General features: G+C 36.1%; 1 protein-coding gene and 1 pseudogene across 2 annotated transcripts in view; one reads left to right on the forward strand and one right to left on the reverse strand.

Annotated features, from left to right (window-relative positions):
* Positions 1 to 15,711, forward strand: part of STK3 (serine/threonine kinase 3) — a gene marked incomplete at both ends in the record, with an annotated part of 323,355 nt that overhangs the window by 202,635 nt on the left and 105,009 nt on the right.
* On the reverse strand, positions 11,529 to 12,007 carry LOC308262502 (prostaglandin E synthase 3-like; annotated as a pseudogene). The gene has a single exon. The product of its transcript is annotated as a prostaglandin E synthase 3-like (transcript).

Genomic DNA, 15,711 nt, shown 5'->3' on the forward strand with positions numbered 1-15,711 from the left:
TCTAATTGGTTTGCCTCTGAATGTCACTTGGCCTTTTGTTTTTGTTGCCTTTAAGATTCTCTGCTTGGCTTCCACATTGGTCATTTTGACAATGATATGGCGTGGGGAACCTCTTCTCTGATCCTGTCTAAAGGGAGTTCTATAAGTTTCCTGGACCTGGGTATTGACCTCTTGCTCTATGTTTGGAAAATTTTCTGCTATTATTTCTTTGAAGAGATTATTGATCCCTTTGGTTTCACCTTCTTTTCCCTCCTCTATTCCAATTATTCTTAGGTTAGCTCTCTTAAAATGGACCCATATTTTTTCAATGTCAGATTCCTGCTGTCTACATTTTTTTTCTAAGTTATAAATTATACGTTCGTTTTTGGAGTGATCATCTTCTAGGTGCGAGATTCTATTCTCCATGTGGTCTAATTGATTTTTTATACTTTGAATTGAGGACTTTACCTCAAAGATCACATCCTTTATTTCTTTTAAATTCTCTCTAAATTCTTTTCGAAGGTCCTGTGTTATTTCTACAGTTATAATCCTGATTTGATCTTCTGGAGTTCTCTGTATTTCTGTGTTACAGGTTCTGATAATATGGGGTTGTGGGCATTCATTGCTCTATTGTTGTTCCTCTTTCCCATGATTTCAGAATTTTGTGCCTTCCCTGGATCACTACAACTTCACTTAGGATGCTTTGTATCTCGAGTCTGTGGTAATCTCAGCCGCCACTACTCCTTTACTGGGTTGTATCACAAAGTCTCAGACCCAGGGAGTTAATAGAGGCTGCACGAGACTGTGGGGATGCCGGATTGGGCGTTTTCCCACAGGGAGCTGTGGCTAAGGTGTGGTATCTCTGCCACCGCTACTCCTTCACTGGGTTGGACTACAAGACCCAAGGAGATTATCAAAGCTGCACAAGGCCCTGGGAGTGCAATATAAGGATTTCTCCTTTGGGGGCCACAATTTCACTTACGGTTATTATGCGTGCTAATCAGGAGCTGTGGTGGGGTGCAGTGAACTCTCTGTTGCTGCTGGCAATATGGTGCTGCTGCCACGCCCTCGGCCGTGAGGCTGGTGTATTTCTTTTCTGGTTTTAAGCTCCATTCTGAGTCCCTGGAAGGTGTAATGAGCTTGGCCACTGGGAGTTTTAGGAGTTCTTTGCGCTGAAAGAACTGCTGAATTACACCGGGTTGTTCTGCAGCTGCTCACTTCAGCTCCTTGTTTACCTTCCCTCTCTGGAGCCTGGTGCTGTGAGGGAAAATGGTGCTGGTGTGGCTCTGCCGCCGCATTGCGGGCTTGATTTCTTTTCTGATCTCTGGTTGTTCTTCTGGTCTTTTTTTCTCTGTCCCTTGTGTTTACATTTTTTATTTCTCTGCTGATAGTGTTTTCTGGCTATGAAAAGCACTGATTTTGTGGCAACAGAGATCGAGTTTTAGCAGAACTTGTAAATGCTGCTTTTTTTCAGTCGCCATCTTCCCAGAAATCTGTATTCTCTATTTTTTAAATTATTTTTTAATCTTGTTTTTATTTCATTTCATTTTTTGGTGGTACTGGGGTTCCTCGAAGCCCTTCTACCTCCGGGCTACATTCCCAGACCTATTTTTTATATAGTTTTATTTGGAAACAGGGTCTCTTAAGCCAGTGAGTCTGGTTCTGAACCAGCGCGATCCTCCTGTCTCTGCCTCCCAAGCAGGGGAATTACAAGCGTGCACCACCACGCCTGGCTTGTATTCTTTATTTTTGAAACAGGGTCTCACTAAGTTATGGAGTGCCTCACTAAGTAGTTGAGACTGGCCATGAACCCAGATCCTCCTGTTTCATCCTCCCCAGTACTGGGATTACCAGTGTGTGCTACCACGCCCGGCTCTCAAAGTTTATTTTTAAGCATTTTAAAACAAATATCAAATGGTCTCATGTGTTGGGAAGAGTTGGTAGATATTTGTACCAATGTAGCTTTAAACTTAAAACTTTTTTGGATAAAGAAAATTTATTTGTTCCCATTCCTTTACTTCTTATAAAGTAAAAGTAAATTAGATTTAGTAGGGAATATTTGAGATAAAATTAGTGTCCACAAATTAAAATCTTCTAAAAATTGAATGCTTATTATTTCTCATTTTTCCTATGTAATTAAATGACACTTTTAAAATTTCTTCTTGGTGTTTTTATAGTTATGACTATTAATACTATTTACAAAGATCATAACATTAAGATTGCATGCTATTTCTTTCTGTGATTTTTGGGAGTAATAATTATCTCAAATTTTATTGTTCTTTTTTGTTTTCTATGTAACTGTCAGTACTCTTTGCAGGAGCTGTAAAGTCCTCTGTGTAAGTTCAAACACTGGTAACATAGCACCATTCTCTTTTCTGCATTCATTCTATTTCTAGCTCTCTAGTGTCCTCTACTGTGAACTGATTACTCTTTGGAAGTCTGTGTGGTTGTCATCCTCAGATTTCCATTCAACATTATCTTTTTTTTTTTTTTTTTTTTTTGGTGGTACTGGAGGTGGAACCCAGGGTATTTTCCTACCTCTGGGCTATACTCCAGACCTATTTTATATTTTATTTGGAAACAGTGTCTCACTAAGTTGCTGAGAGCCTCACTAAGTATCTGAGGCTGGCTTTGAACCTAGATCCTCTTGTTTCAGCCTCCCAAGCGCGGGGATTACAAGCGTGCGCCACCACACCCAGCAACATTATCTTGAAAACTTCTTTTCTTCTCTTCCTTAATTGATCCCCTGCTTCCTGAAATTTTGTTTTTGGCTTTCTTGTTTTACCTCCTTATTTTGATGGACCATATATATATATATATCTTAGCAGTTTTCTAACATTAGCATTTTCTAGATCTTCCGTGTGTGACCATGTTTTTATTTTATCTTTACCCTTGACTGATTGGGTGTAAAATTCTGGATTAGAAATAATGTTCCTTTCCAATTTTTAAGGCCTTGATCTGTTTCCTTGCTCAGCAACCATGGCCATGCAAGGGTCAATGCTGTTTTATTTTTAATAACTGCATTGCAGTTATTACATCATAGTGAGGTTCAGTGTGAGACACACACACACACACACACACACACACACACACACACACACACACGGAGCATTTTTCTCCAAATTCCTCCCCTTCCCCCCTCCCACATGTTAGTGAAGCTGATAGTAACACCTTCACATACTGCAGTAGTATTATTTGAACTGCTTCCTCCTTCAGTCCTCCCTCTTCCCTGCCCTAACTCCTTCAGTCTCCTTCTACTACCTATTGTCTTCCTCCTCTTTATTTAAAGTCCATTATATTTCCCATTTTCTCTCAGCTTCTCAACCATTCCTTCATATTTCTAAAGGAATTAATTCAAAATGCTATAATGATACATAAATATTCATGTTTATAGCAGCATAGTAGCCAAATTATGGATCCAGTCCAGGTGAACAGATAAATGGACAGATGCTATTGTAATACCTAATCCTGTGAATCAGAATTTGGCTCTTTATAGTCTTCCTGCTACTTAAAACTTTCACAGTAATATGCCTTGGTGTCTGTTTTTAAAAATGTATTGTTCAGCTGGTTGTGATAGTGCATGCCTGTGATCCCAGTACTTGAGAGACTGAGACAGGAAGATTTCAGGTTTAAGAACAACCTCAGCAATTTAGTGAGACCCTGTTTCAAAACAAACAAAAAATAAAATGGGATGGGGATATAGATCAGAGGTAGACCGCCCCTGGGTTCAGTCCCCAGCACCACAAAAACAAAACAAAAAACTCATTGCGAGAAGTATTTTTGACTTTTCAGTCTGCTAATACCATTCAATTTCTGTGTAATTATATTTTTTCAATTTCTTGGTAACTTTCATTGACTTTCTTCTTTACTTTCTCTCCCTCTAGGTCTCCTGTTTTCCTTTTGTTTGGTTATTGGACCTCATAATCTTTCTTTCTTTGTTATCCCTGTATTTGGGAGTCTAAGGCATGAGGATCCCAGGTTCTTAGCCGACCTCAGCTACTTAGTGAGGCCCTCTGCAACTTAGTGAGACCCTATTTTAAAATGAAGAATAAAAAGTAGGGCTGATAGTTTAGCTCAGAGGTAGAATGCTCCTGGGTTCATCCCCAGTACTGTGTGCGCGCACACACACACATGCACACACACATGCACACAGTTAGGGTTATTTTCTCTGGAGCCTGAATTTGCTATCTATCTCATAACTTTTCTCCTTGCATGCCTCCATTTTGGGTATTTTGGGTCTGTTGAGTTTTTGGCTACTTATATAATTTGTCTGCTTTCTAACTTTTGATTTTTTTTTTCTAGCTTCCCAGTTTTTTGACGTCCCTTATTTGCTGTCATCTCTTATCTTGTGCTGCCTGTCTTTATGGGGTTATTCTTTTACCTGCCTTTTTTCTAGTTTTAGAAGTGTTTTGGGGAACAATAGGTTTATTATATCTGGGTGTTGTATCTTGCATTTTAATGGAAGTGTCTGCCACTTGCCAGTTATTAAGTGTTTTAAATTTTAGACATTAAGTTTGTAATATATTTAATATCTCTTTATAAATAAATCTATAAAATACTTCATATATTTCAGTGATGAAAAAATTCTTGAGTATCCACATATTAGCACAATCCAAAGAAAAATTGTAGTTTGTCCCAAACTATTTTATTGCCTAAAGTTGTAAATCAAAGTGGTACAAGCAGTGTATGGTGGCATTATAAGAAATCAAGTCAAATTAGTCAATTTATGCCAAATTTATAGTTGATAAGAATAGGCCGGGAGGCTGAGACAGGAGGAGGATCGTAGTTCAAGGACAACTTTAGCTACTACTTGGTGAGGCCCTTTGCAACTGAGTGAGATACTTTTTCAAAATAAAGAATGAAAAATAGGGCTAAGGGTGTAGCTCAGAGGTAGAATGATCCTGTTCCATCCCCAGTACCCCCCCCCCACAAAAAAAAAGAATAAAAGTAAGTGATACCTTTCTTTTTTCAATCAGAGAATCTTTTGCAACCTCATTTTCTTAGGTGGTAGAGCAAAAGGTACTGTCTTGGACCACCACCACTTGTGTAAGAACAGTTGTAGAATAATGAACCATATCTAACTGATACCGTACTTAACATCTGGATCTGGGAAATCAGGATTGTTGTTTGTATGCCTCTTAGTTTGAATTGGCAGCTTATTTAGGTTACCTTTGGTCATGACACTGGCTGGTTCTTTTTTTTTTTTTTTAAACAAAATTTTTATTGAACATAAATGGTATACATTTAAACTCTACTTGGTGCCCTACCCCCCCTCCCTCAAGCTGGTTCTTTTTTTAAAAAAAAATTGTTCTAATTTGGAAGATTCATTTGGCCAAATATACTTAGTTATGGTACTGAAAATTGGCTGTATTTTAGGATATAGCAGAAGATTTTGGATTGATATTTTGCTATCCCAATTTCTTTGCAATGTAAATTTTACTCATTCTTTACCCCCCCCCTTTTTTTTTATGGTACTGGGGATTGAACCCAGGGGCATTATATCTCCAAGCTACACCCCACCCCTATTTTTTATTATTTATTTTGAGGCAGGATCTTGCTAAGTTGTAGAGGGCCTCTCTGAGTAGCTGAGGCTGGCTATGAGCCTGCGATCTTCCTGTCTCAGCCTCCCAAGTACTGGGATTACAAGAGTGAACCACCCCACCCGGTTTCCTCCATTGTTTGATTATTTCATAGATGAAAGGTTTTTTTTAGCATGGTGGGAGATTTGTATTGCCACATTTTGCTTCTGCATTAGTTTTTAGCTCAGAGGACCTATATTTTCTAACAGCTCTTATTGTAGCTTTTTCTAGTCCAGACCCTGGATTAGTTCTTCTCCAGTAATTGGGCTAATATAACAAAGAACAAATTTGACTTTGGACCATTGAAAATTTTTATAAAGCTAAAATTTGAAATGACATATATCAAATTTTTTCCTGATTTAAAAAATTCAAAACTGTGAAATTCACCCTATTGAATTGTGGTATTAGATCATTTATATTTGATATTCAGTGTTAATATTCCAGCCAGTTGTGGATTCTGCTTTTTCCATTCTGCATGAGTACAATTTTTAAATAATTTATGGGTTATTTTAATATCAGCTTAACATTCTTCCAAATTTAATTTTCTTCTGCATAGTTCAGCTTACTACAATTGGAAGAAAAGTAGTGGCCTAAAATTAAATTAACATTTCAATCAACTTTCAGTGTGAGGCTTTTGAAAGTGAAACAGTGTAGGATAACCATTTCAAGCTATGTTTTTTAAAATTTTAGTGCTGTACACCTGTGCCCTTGTAACTATTATGAAAAAACTCTCTAAATGCTTTTTTACTCTGGAAAAGTATGAAACATTATTATAAAACTGCCTTATGAATTTGATTTTTATATTTATTATAGAAAAGGCTTGTCTGATGAGAATACATTTTGACAAACTGACATGTTTTGATAGGTGCTAGGATAATTGTACAGATTTTTAAAATTAAACAAATTGCAAACAGAGGTTTCTATAGCAGATTAATCCTGATATCAAAGTTTTTGTGTTAGTTTAAGCATTGCTAAGTATATCAAAGATCTTCTTTTTCTGGCATTTCCCAGCAGTGATAAAAATTTGCTGCTGGGTCAGCTGTATTACATAGTGAGAAAGAATTTGGTTTTTGAATGTTAGTGAAAGACATTCCTGAATGTCAATGAGTTGATTAACATATCTGTATTTGTTTATATTTACTGTAAGTACCTGAATTCTTCCTATGCATTCAAAAACAAGTTACCTTTGTGCAATAAAACTTTAAGATATATCATTTTATTGCTAATAAAGGAATATTTATCATAATACTCTCAATAATATAAAGTAAATCTATGTGATTTGCCCATCATATGAGAGTTTACATTATTTTAGAGAATACAGGATGCCTTTTTGGAAATAATTTATACTTAAGTGCATTAAAAAAAAAACACATGTATCTGATTATTTTGTAGGTATCTATTCTGTCAACAGATTGCAAAGAAATTTAAAATTCTGTTTAGATAATGGAATAAAGAGTTCTTGTTAGTACAGAGACACTTAAAGTTAGTATGAGTCACTTAAAGTCTGTGTGCTTTAATTACTACTAATGGAAAAAAATGATTCCTGAGTACTTATGGTACTTGATATAATATGTATAAAATATTTAGTGAATGACTAGTTAGTTCATTTGATCTTTATTTTTGTACATTTGAACAACCCACTGATATTTAGAAAAAACAAGAATGGCTTCTTTTTTATGTGTGTGTTACTGGGGGTAGAACCCAGGGGCGTTTCTACCTCCGGGCTACACTCCCAGACCTATTTTTTTTATACTTTATTTGGAAACAGGGTCTCACTAAGTTGCTGAGAGCCTCACTAGGTAGCTGAGGCTGGCTTCGAACCTGTGCGATCCTCCTGTCTCAGCCTCCCAAGTACTGGGACTACAAGCGTGCACCACCCTGCTTGAATGGCTTCTTTCAATCAATAATGTGCATTTAAGATTCGCCCATTTTTTTTACTTATTAAGCTTAGTAGCTTACTTTATCACTTAATAGGATGCATCTCATGGATGTAACACCATTTGTTCATTAGTTATTGAAAAACATCTTGGTTACTTACTAGTTTAGGGCAATTATGAATAAAGTTGCTTTGAATATTTGCATTTCTGTCTTTTGTAGATGCAAATTTTTACATCATTTGAATAAATTCCTAGGATTAACAATTTGCTGGATTTTATAATGTGTTTAGCTTTGCAAAAAAAGGCCAAACTCTGAAATTATATCATTTTGCATTCACACCAACAATGAATGAGTTTCTGCTAAAGTACATTATGAATTCATATTTTTAGATTTTGTATTTTAGGCATTTTAGTAGGTATTCAGTGTTATTTACTTCTTTTAATTTGTAATTTTTTAATGATAATGCTGTTGGATAACTTTTTATGTATGTATTGGCCAGTCATTGACAATGTTGTTTATTTTCATATTGTTTATTTATGGATTCTATGTGTATTTTAGTTACAATATCTTTCCAACGTGTGTGTTTTTTCTGTATTTTCTCCTATTATATGTCTTATCTTTTACTTTTTTAAAGTTTTACAGAGCAGAGAATTTTAGACGTAATATCACCTTATAAGCTTTTTTGTTTTTTTAACTGTGGGTCATACTTGAGGTGTCTAAACTCGATACCAAACTCAAGGTTTATATTTTTGTGTGTGTTTACTTGGGAAAGTTTAATCATTTCACATATTATATAAACGTCTGAGTCTTTGATAAATTTTTAGTTAATATTTGTGATAGCTTTAAAGTATGTATCTAGATCCTTTAAAATTTTTTTTTTGCTAACAGATGTCCAGGTATCCCAGAAATATTTGTTTAAAATAACTTATCCTTTTTCCATTGAGTTGCAGCTGTCCATTTTTTCAAAAATTAGTTGACTATACTTGTGTGGTCTGATTCTGAGCTCTTTAATCTGTTTCATTGGCTTATCATTGATATATGAGTCTTTTTTTTTTTGCTAATACTATGCCATCTTTTTAAAAAAAATTGTATTGGTGCATTGTAGTCATACATCCTAATGGAGTACTAGATTATAAAGGCATCCGTGCACATGCCACTCATTTAGCCCTTACCCAATCCCACCCCATTCCCTCCTCCCTCTCTCCTTCTCATGTTTGGTGTAGTGATTGACTTTGACATGTTTGTTTATGTACTTCATGTACATTCACCATCTTGATTAATACAGTGTTATAGAAGTTTTCAAATTGGACAATGTGAGTCTTCCAACTTTATTTTTCTTATCTGGTATGTTATTATGTTGACTATTCTAGGCCTTTTGCCTTTCTGTGTAATCGTTAGGATAATTCTGTCAACATTCACAAATTAACATTTTGGAATTTCTGTATGTTTGGTACTGGGGATTGAACCCACTGATGCACTATCTGAGTTACACACTCAGTCTTTTTCTATTTTTAATTTGAAACAGGATCTCACTAAGTTACTGCTAGCTGGCCTTAAACCTACAGTCCTCCTCTCTAGGCCTCCCAAGTTTACTGTTGATTACAGATGTGCATCATTGTACCAGCTTCTTTTTGAATTTTTTTGGATGAAATTGAATCTATACATTAATATAGAAATAAATGATGTCTTAATATTTAGTTTTTAATTTATTAACATGGAATGAGACTCGGTTTATTTATACATTTATTTTTTGCATCATTATACATAAATCCCATACAAATTTTGATACCTATTAGACTCAAGCTCAAGTATATGCTTTTTCTCCGGGAACTTTTGAGAGTTAAATTTTTTTTCTCTTTTTTTTTATTAGTGCATTGTAGTTATACATCTTAATGGAGTACAAGATGGTAGAGGCTACATGTACACCTCACCCATTAGCCCTTCCCCAATTCCACCCCATTCCCTCCCCTTCCTCCTTCTCATGTTCAGCTTAGTGATTGATGTGTTTTTGAATGTGCATCATGTACATTAAGGAATTTCCCTCTTCTCCCTCCTACCTACTCAATTAGGTTACCTTATTTGCTCATCTATAGATTCTCTGTCTTCATCTAGAGTTTCTCCTATGACCCATTTTCTCCTTAGTTTCTGCATATTAGGGAGAGCATCTGATTTCTTTTTTAAATATATAATCCACATGTTTATAACTGACACATAGGGAAGCAATTGATTCTTGTATTTGGCATTTTATCGTGTGTCTTTGCCATACTCACATGTACAGGGCTCAGCTGTGTGCATTCTGATGTTTCCATGCTATACGCTCTAATATTAATCTCACTCCATTTGTCTTATTTCTTTTCTTTTTTCTTTTTTGGTGGTATTGGGGATGGAACCCTTCTACCTCCGGGCTACACTCCCAGACCTATTTTATATTTTTATTTGGAAACAGGGTCTCTTAAGCCAGCAAGACTGGCTTTGAACCTGTGTGATCCTCCTGTCTCTGTCTCCCAAGTGCAGAGATTACAAACGTGTGCCACCATGCTTGGGCATTTGTCTTAACTTTAGACTAAACTATACATTCCTTAAGGAAAAAGACTATATCTTAGCACACTGATTGGTACATAGTCTTTTATGTAAATATTTAATTGGTAAATATCTATTAAATCAAGAAATATATGAGTTGCTTTGTTACAGGTTTTATTTGATTTTCACTCCTTATTGCTTTTAAGTTGTTAAAAAAATATCATCAACACAGAACGTATAATTTGAACATTCCTACACTGAAAGTATGAAATTAAAAATGCTCCAAAATCTTAAAAATTTTAAACACCAATATGACACCTGAAGCAGAAAATTTCAGACCTGACCTCTGTGATGGGTTGCAGTAAAAATTCAGGCACACTAAAGCTGTTGTATAAAATTACCTTCTTGCTACATATATATATATATATATATATATATATATATATATATATATATATATATATCTGAAACACTTCTGGTCACAGGCATTTCAGATAAGGAATACTCAGCTTCTATTTACATTTTAGAATTAGTAAGGTACATACTTATTCAAGAGATATTTCTTTTGCAATTTTTAAATTGTACTAGGGATTAAACCCAGGGACATTTTGCCTCTGAGCTACACCCCCAGCCCTATTTTATTTGTTATCTGGAAACAGGGTCTTACTAAATTGCTGAGGCTGGTCTTGAACCTGCAATCCTCCTGTCTCAGTACTGGGATTACAGGCATGCTCTACCAGGCCCTGGCCTTCTTTGACAGTTCTTAAATCAAAAATTTGATATAAATATTTTGGTTAGGGGAGAGGGTTTTTTCTGCTCTGACCATCCTCAGATCTAGAATTTCCTTTATATCTGGAGTTTTGGTAATGTAAAATGCATGTTAAAATTAATATTATTATTTTAGTGTTTTAAGTAGTCTTTTTTTTTTTTTTTTTTTTGGTGGTACTGGGGTTCCTGGAAGCCCTTCTGCCTCTGGGCTACACTCCCAGACCTATTTTATATTTTTGAAACAGGGTCTCTTAAGCTAGCGTGGCTGGCTTCGAACCTGCTCCATCCGCCTGTCTCCGCCTCCCAAGCACGGGGATTATAAGTGTGCGCCACCACGCCCGGCCAGTTGTATGTTTTTAAAGTTGACTTCTTAAAATAACTTAATATTTCTAAATTTATGTAAGTAATGGTGCTTCTTTTAAATGTGCATTAAAGTTTCTGTTTGCTTTTGAATACTTTCAGAAAGGAACAGAAAAGAAAAAAAAGAATAAAAAAATTTTTTTTAGGTGAAATGTCTTTATTTATCACAACTGCTGTTGTAATATCAATTGTCTAGGACCTCAACAGCTCCATAGAAGTCTGGGAAATGTTCATGTATAAGGATATTGCCTTATCTGACTTAAAATTGCCCCATACAATGGTTGTCAACCCTTAGCGAAGCCTTTAAAAAACCATGTTGAAAAATGGGTTAAAGGAGGCAAATACAACATTTGCCTTTAGAGATATCAACTCAGGAATTCTCTGAATTATTAAATCTTGCAGAGGTTATTTACTCTCGTAAAATCCAGGTGACGGCAATATTCTTTACTCCAGATCTGGCATTTTTTCATCATCACCGTCTTGTGAATCATCATCTATTCCCTCTACTTCTGGTAAATCTACATCTTCATCACCACCCATGTTGTTCATCATCTCAGAGAAATGATCAAAATTAGACATGTCTTTATCGGAATCATCTTTCCAGTCTTTCCAATTATTAAAGTCCACACTAAGCCAATTAAGCTTTGCCCGTTCTTTTGTTAACCTAGGCCAAGACTGGCCAGATTCTCCTTTTTGTGAACAACATAAACTTGATCTGTTTGTTCTTTTATGCTTGGAGTCATTTGGATCAACACAGTGAAAAAGATCAATTTCATTTAAATGTGTAAAATTATCACTTACTCCAAAACTGAAATAAGTTTGGGTTTTTCAAAATTTACATTAACATCTTTACTCTCTTCAACACAAAATTCAATGAAGACATAGTCCCTTCAATCATACCACTTTGCAGAAGCAGGCTGCATGGTGAGCAGGGCAGGGGACAGGCTAGCAGTGGGCGGGCCTGGCTGGCTGCAGAGGCAGTGGAGCCCTTTCCTCTCTGATGGCTGCTCCAGCGTTTTCTCCCTATCCCATCCTCCCCTCACTCTCCTCAAAATCCGTAGTTTTTAAAGCTTGATCTCTAAGATATAGGGGGTGGTAGAGTGGATTTGTAAGGTCAAAACTATCTTTTTTTTTTTTATTAGTGCATTGTATTTATACATCATAATGCGGTAAAAAAAAAAAACTGTGTAGGCATAAATGCACATATCACCCAGCCAGCCCCCACCCAGTCCCCACCTCCCTCCCTCCCCATCCCTCCCTCAAATGCTCGGTTTAGTGGTTTACTTCGATATAAATAAGTATATCATGCGCTTTAAAGAGTTTCCCTCTCTCCCCTCTCCATCCCCACAGTTAGGTTGCCTTATTTGCTCCTCTATAGGATCTCCTTTTTCACCTGGAGTTCCTCCTATGACCCCCTTCACCCTAGCTTTCACATATTAGGGAAAGCATCCGAGTCCTTACTTTTTGTGACTGACTAATCTCACTTAGCATCTATCCATTTCTCTGAAAATACTGCAATTGTATTTTTTTATGGCAGAGTAAAATTCCATTGTGTAAATATCCCACAGTTTTGTAATCCATTCATCTGTTGATGGACATCTTGGCTGGTTCCATAGTTTGGCTATGGTGAATTGGACAGCTATGAACATAGATACATATGCATTAGTTTGGCAGTTTGGTTTCCTTTTTTTGGGATAGATACCCAGAAGTGCTATTGCTGGATCGAATGGTAGATTTGTTCCCATTCTTCTGAGGATCCTCCATACTGTTTTTTCAAAATGGTTGCACTAATTTGCAATCCCACTAACAATGTTTTAGAGTTCCCACTTCTCCACATCCTCGCCAGCATTTGTTGTTGTTTGTGTTTTGAATGATTGCTATTCTAGTTGGAGTTAGGTGAAATCTCAGAGTAGCTTTGATTTGCATCTCTCTAATGCCAATCATGTTGAGCATTTTTTCATGCATTTATTGGCCATTTGAATTTCTTCTTTCGTGAAGTGTCTATTTAGATCACTTGCCCATTTTTTGATCGGATTATTTGTTTTTGTAGTGTTGAGTTTCTTGAGTTCTCTCTATATCCTAGATATTAGTTCTCTATTGGAGGGGTAGGTGGCAAAAATCTTTTCCCATTCTGTTGGCTCTCGATTGGGGTTCTTGACAGTTTCCTTTGCTGATCAGAAGCTCTTGAGTTTCATGCAATCCCATGTATTGATTCGCCTTATGGTTTGTTGTCAGATAAAAACTTTCTCAACAAGAAATTCTTTTCAAGATAAAATTAGCCCTTAAATGTATTAGTTATAGGAACATAAGATATATAATCATAAATCTTTTTTACTAAAAGCAATTTAGAATGCAATGATAATGTCATATGACCATTCTTTATTGTGTATAACATCCATTGTCCTTAAGAATATAAAGTGTTTTTGCCGGGCGTGGTGGCGCACGCTTGTAATACCCGCGCTTGGGAGGCAGAAACAGGAGGATCGCGCAGGTTTGAAGCCAGCCCCGCGCGCTGGCTTAGGAGACCCTGTTTCCAAATTTAAAAAAAAATGTAAAAATAGGTCTGGGAGTGTAGCCCGGAGGTAGAAGGGCTTCCAGGAACCCCAGTACCACCAAAAAAAAAAAAAAAAGAATATAAAGTGTTTTATAAGATAACTGCTTTTGCTGGGCGTGGTGGCGCATGCTTGTATTCCCCACACTTGGGAGGTGGAGACGAGGAGGATCATTCAGGTTCGAAGCCAGCCTCGCTGGCTTAAGAGACCCTGTTTCCAAATTTTAAAAAATATAAAAAAATAGGTGTCTGGGAGTGTAGCCCATAGGTAGAAGAGTTTCCAGGAACCCCAGTACCACCCCCCCAAAAAAAAAGATAACTGCTTTTTAAAAATATGACATGAAAGCAGTTAAAATATTGTGATTATTCTGAAAAGTATTGATGATATGTTAATAAATGTAATAACTTATTTTATGAACTTATTTGTCTAAATCGCTGGTAATAGAATTTTAGACTTTTGTCTTTGGTGCCCTCTTGTGGATTTTTTATGAACTGCTTGCAAAAACAATAGGTTTAAAAGGTGTTACTCCTAATTCTAAAATATTTTATTTTATAAGCTTTTTTATGTTTTGTTAATCCTTTTACATGCTTTTGGCTGTGAGAAGAAAAATAAAAGTCATGGTTAAAGTTGCTTTTACCTTTAAATTTACTCTGCTGTGAATCAGTATTGTGCACAGGGGATGGAAGATAATCTTTTGTTTGGAAACGTTTAGTATAATGCCAAGAACTTGTGCAGGCTTGCATCATGGAGCCTCTGAAGTTCTGCCCACACGCCTTCTCACCATTTAGGCTTCTTGTACTGATGAGCAAGTTTTTTTTATGACATTTGAAGATCCTGAAAGCTTTGATGTAACTTTAAAACATGCCTGTGAACATGCAAAAAGTTAGGATCCATGAAATTTCTGTTTGTTAAAGACAGGTATGTCAAAGACAGCAGCTGTCATAAGCTATTGTGCTGGTTTTGTAGTGAAATAGAAGGACCACCTACTTATAGCAATGGGAAGAAAGTTCAACCTGTGCAGATTTCCAGATACTACAATTCTTAGTAATTTGAAGTGTTTGAATACTAGAATTATTAGTAATTTTTAGTGGTTGAATACCCAGTTTATACTTTTTTTTCTGTCAGACATGGAAGTGATGCTTAAGGGCAGCTATATCAAGCAGACTCTTTAATGTTTTCTCAGTAGTTCTTAGATTAGTTAGGTTGAGCATAGTATCTTTTGATAAAAGATTTAACCAGTTGATCCTACTGTGGACTATTTTCCTTGTGTGGAAATAACAGATACAACCATGCATGTTATAGCAGGGACAACAGGATAAGTGCTGTTCTTAACCATACTTGGAGGTGAAACCTTGGGAGTTGGGTCACTTCGGTAGTTTCACCTTGCTGGAGAAGAGTGGTATTTAATAGGCCTTTCCATGATTTTGGGACATTTAATCAAATGTACAGTAAAAGCTTTTGATATTTTGCTTTTTCTAACTGAAATAATTCAGATTTATATGTCAATGCAAGGTTAGTGGGGGTAGTATTGAGTAATCAGCAGTCCCCAAGGTCCCAGTTTCATCTCCTTGAAGTTGCCATGCACATCGCACTTGTCCTGTTGACTTCTTAATCCGACCTCTTCACCACAAATAAGTAATTTTCATTTTTTCATCATAGGATGAAGTGGCAAAGTCTATTTAGTCACTTTTCAGTTGTAGATAACTGGCATTATCTTTTGTTTTTCATCTTCATTTATTAATATTGGAGTCTTCTACAACTTTCTCCTTAGAGACAATTTGTTCTTTATGTCCAGAATATTTAAATTATTTTAGTCCATTATATTTGTCATAATGTTTCTAGAATATGTTAATTTTTCCTACATGATTTCCTACAGATTTGACTTACACTTCTGTTATTGTGACTCTTTTAGTATGGACTCTTAATTAGCCTGAAATCTAGATTTCAGTAAAACCTGTCTGATTCCAGTCTCTTTCTTCAGTCTTGTCCTTCTCCAGTTCATCCTTTAGTTTCCAGGGTTCTTTTCTCTCTGCCAAGCAACATATGCTTGCTCCCAGGATTTAAAGCATTCCATA

Source organism: Muscardinus avellanarius (genome assembly GCF_963383645.1).
Source record: "Muscardinus avellanarius genome assembly, chromosome: 4".
NCBI classification, from domain to species: Eukaryota; Metazoa; Chordata; class Mammalia; order Rodentia; family Gliridae; genus Muscardinus; species Muscardinus avellanarius.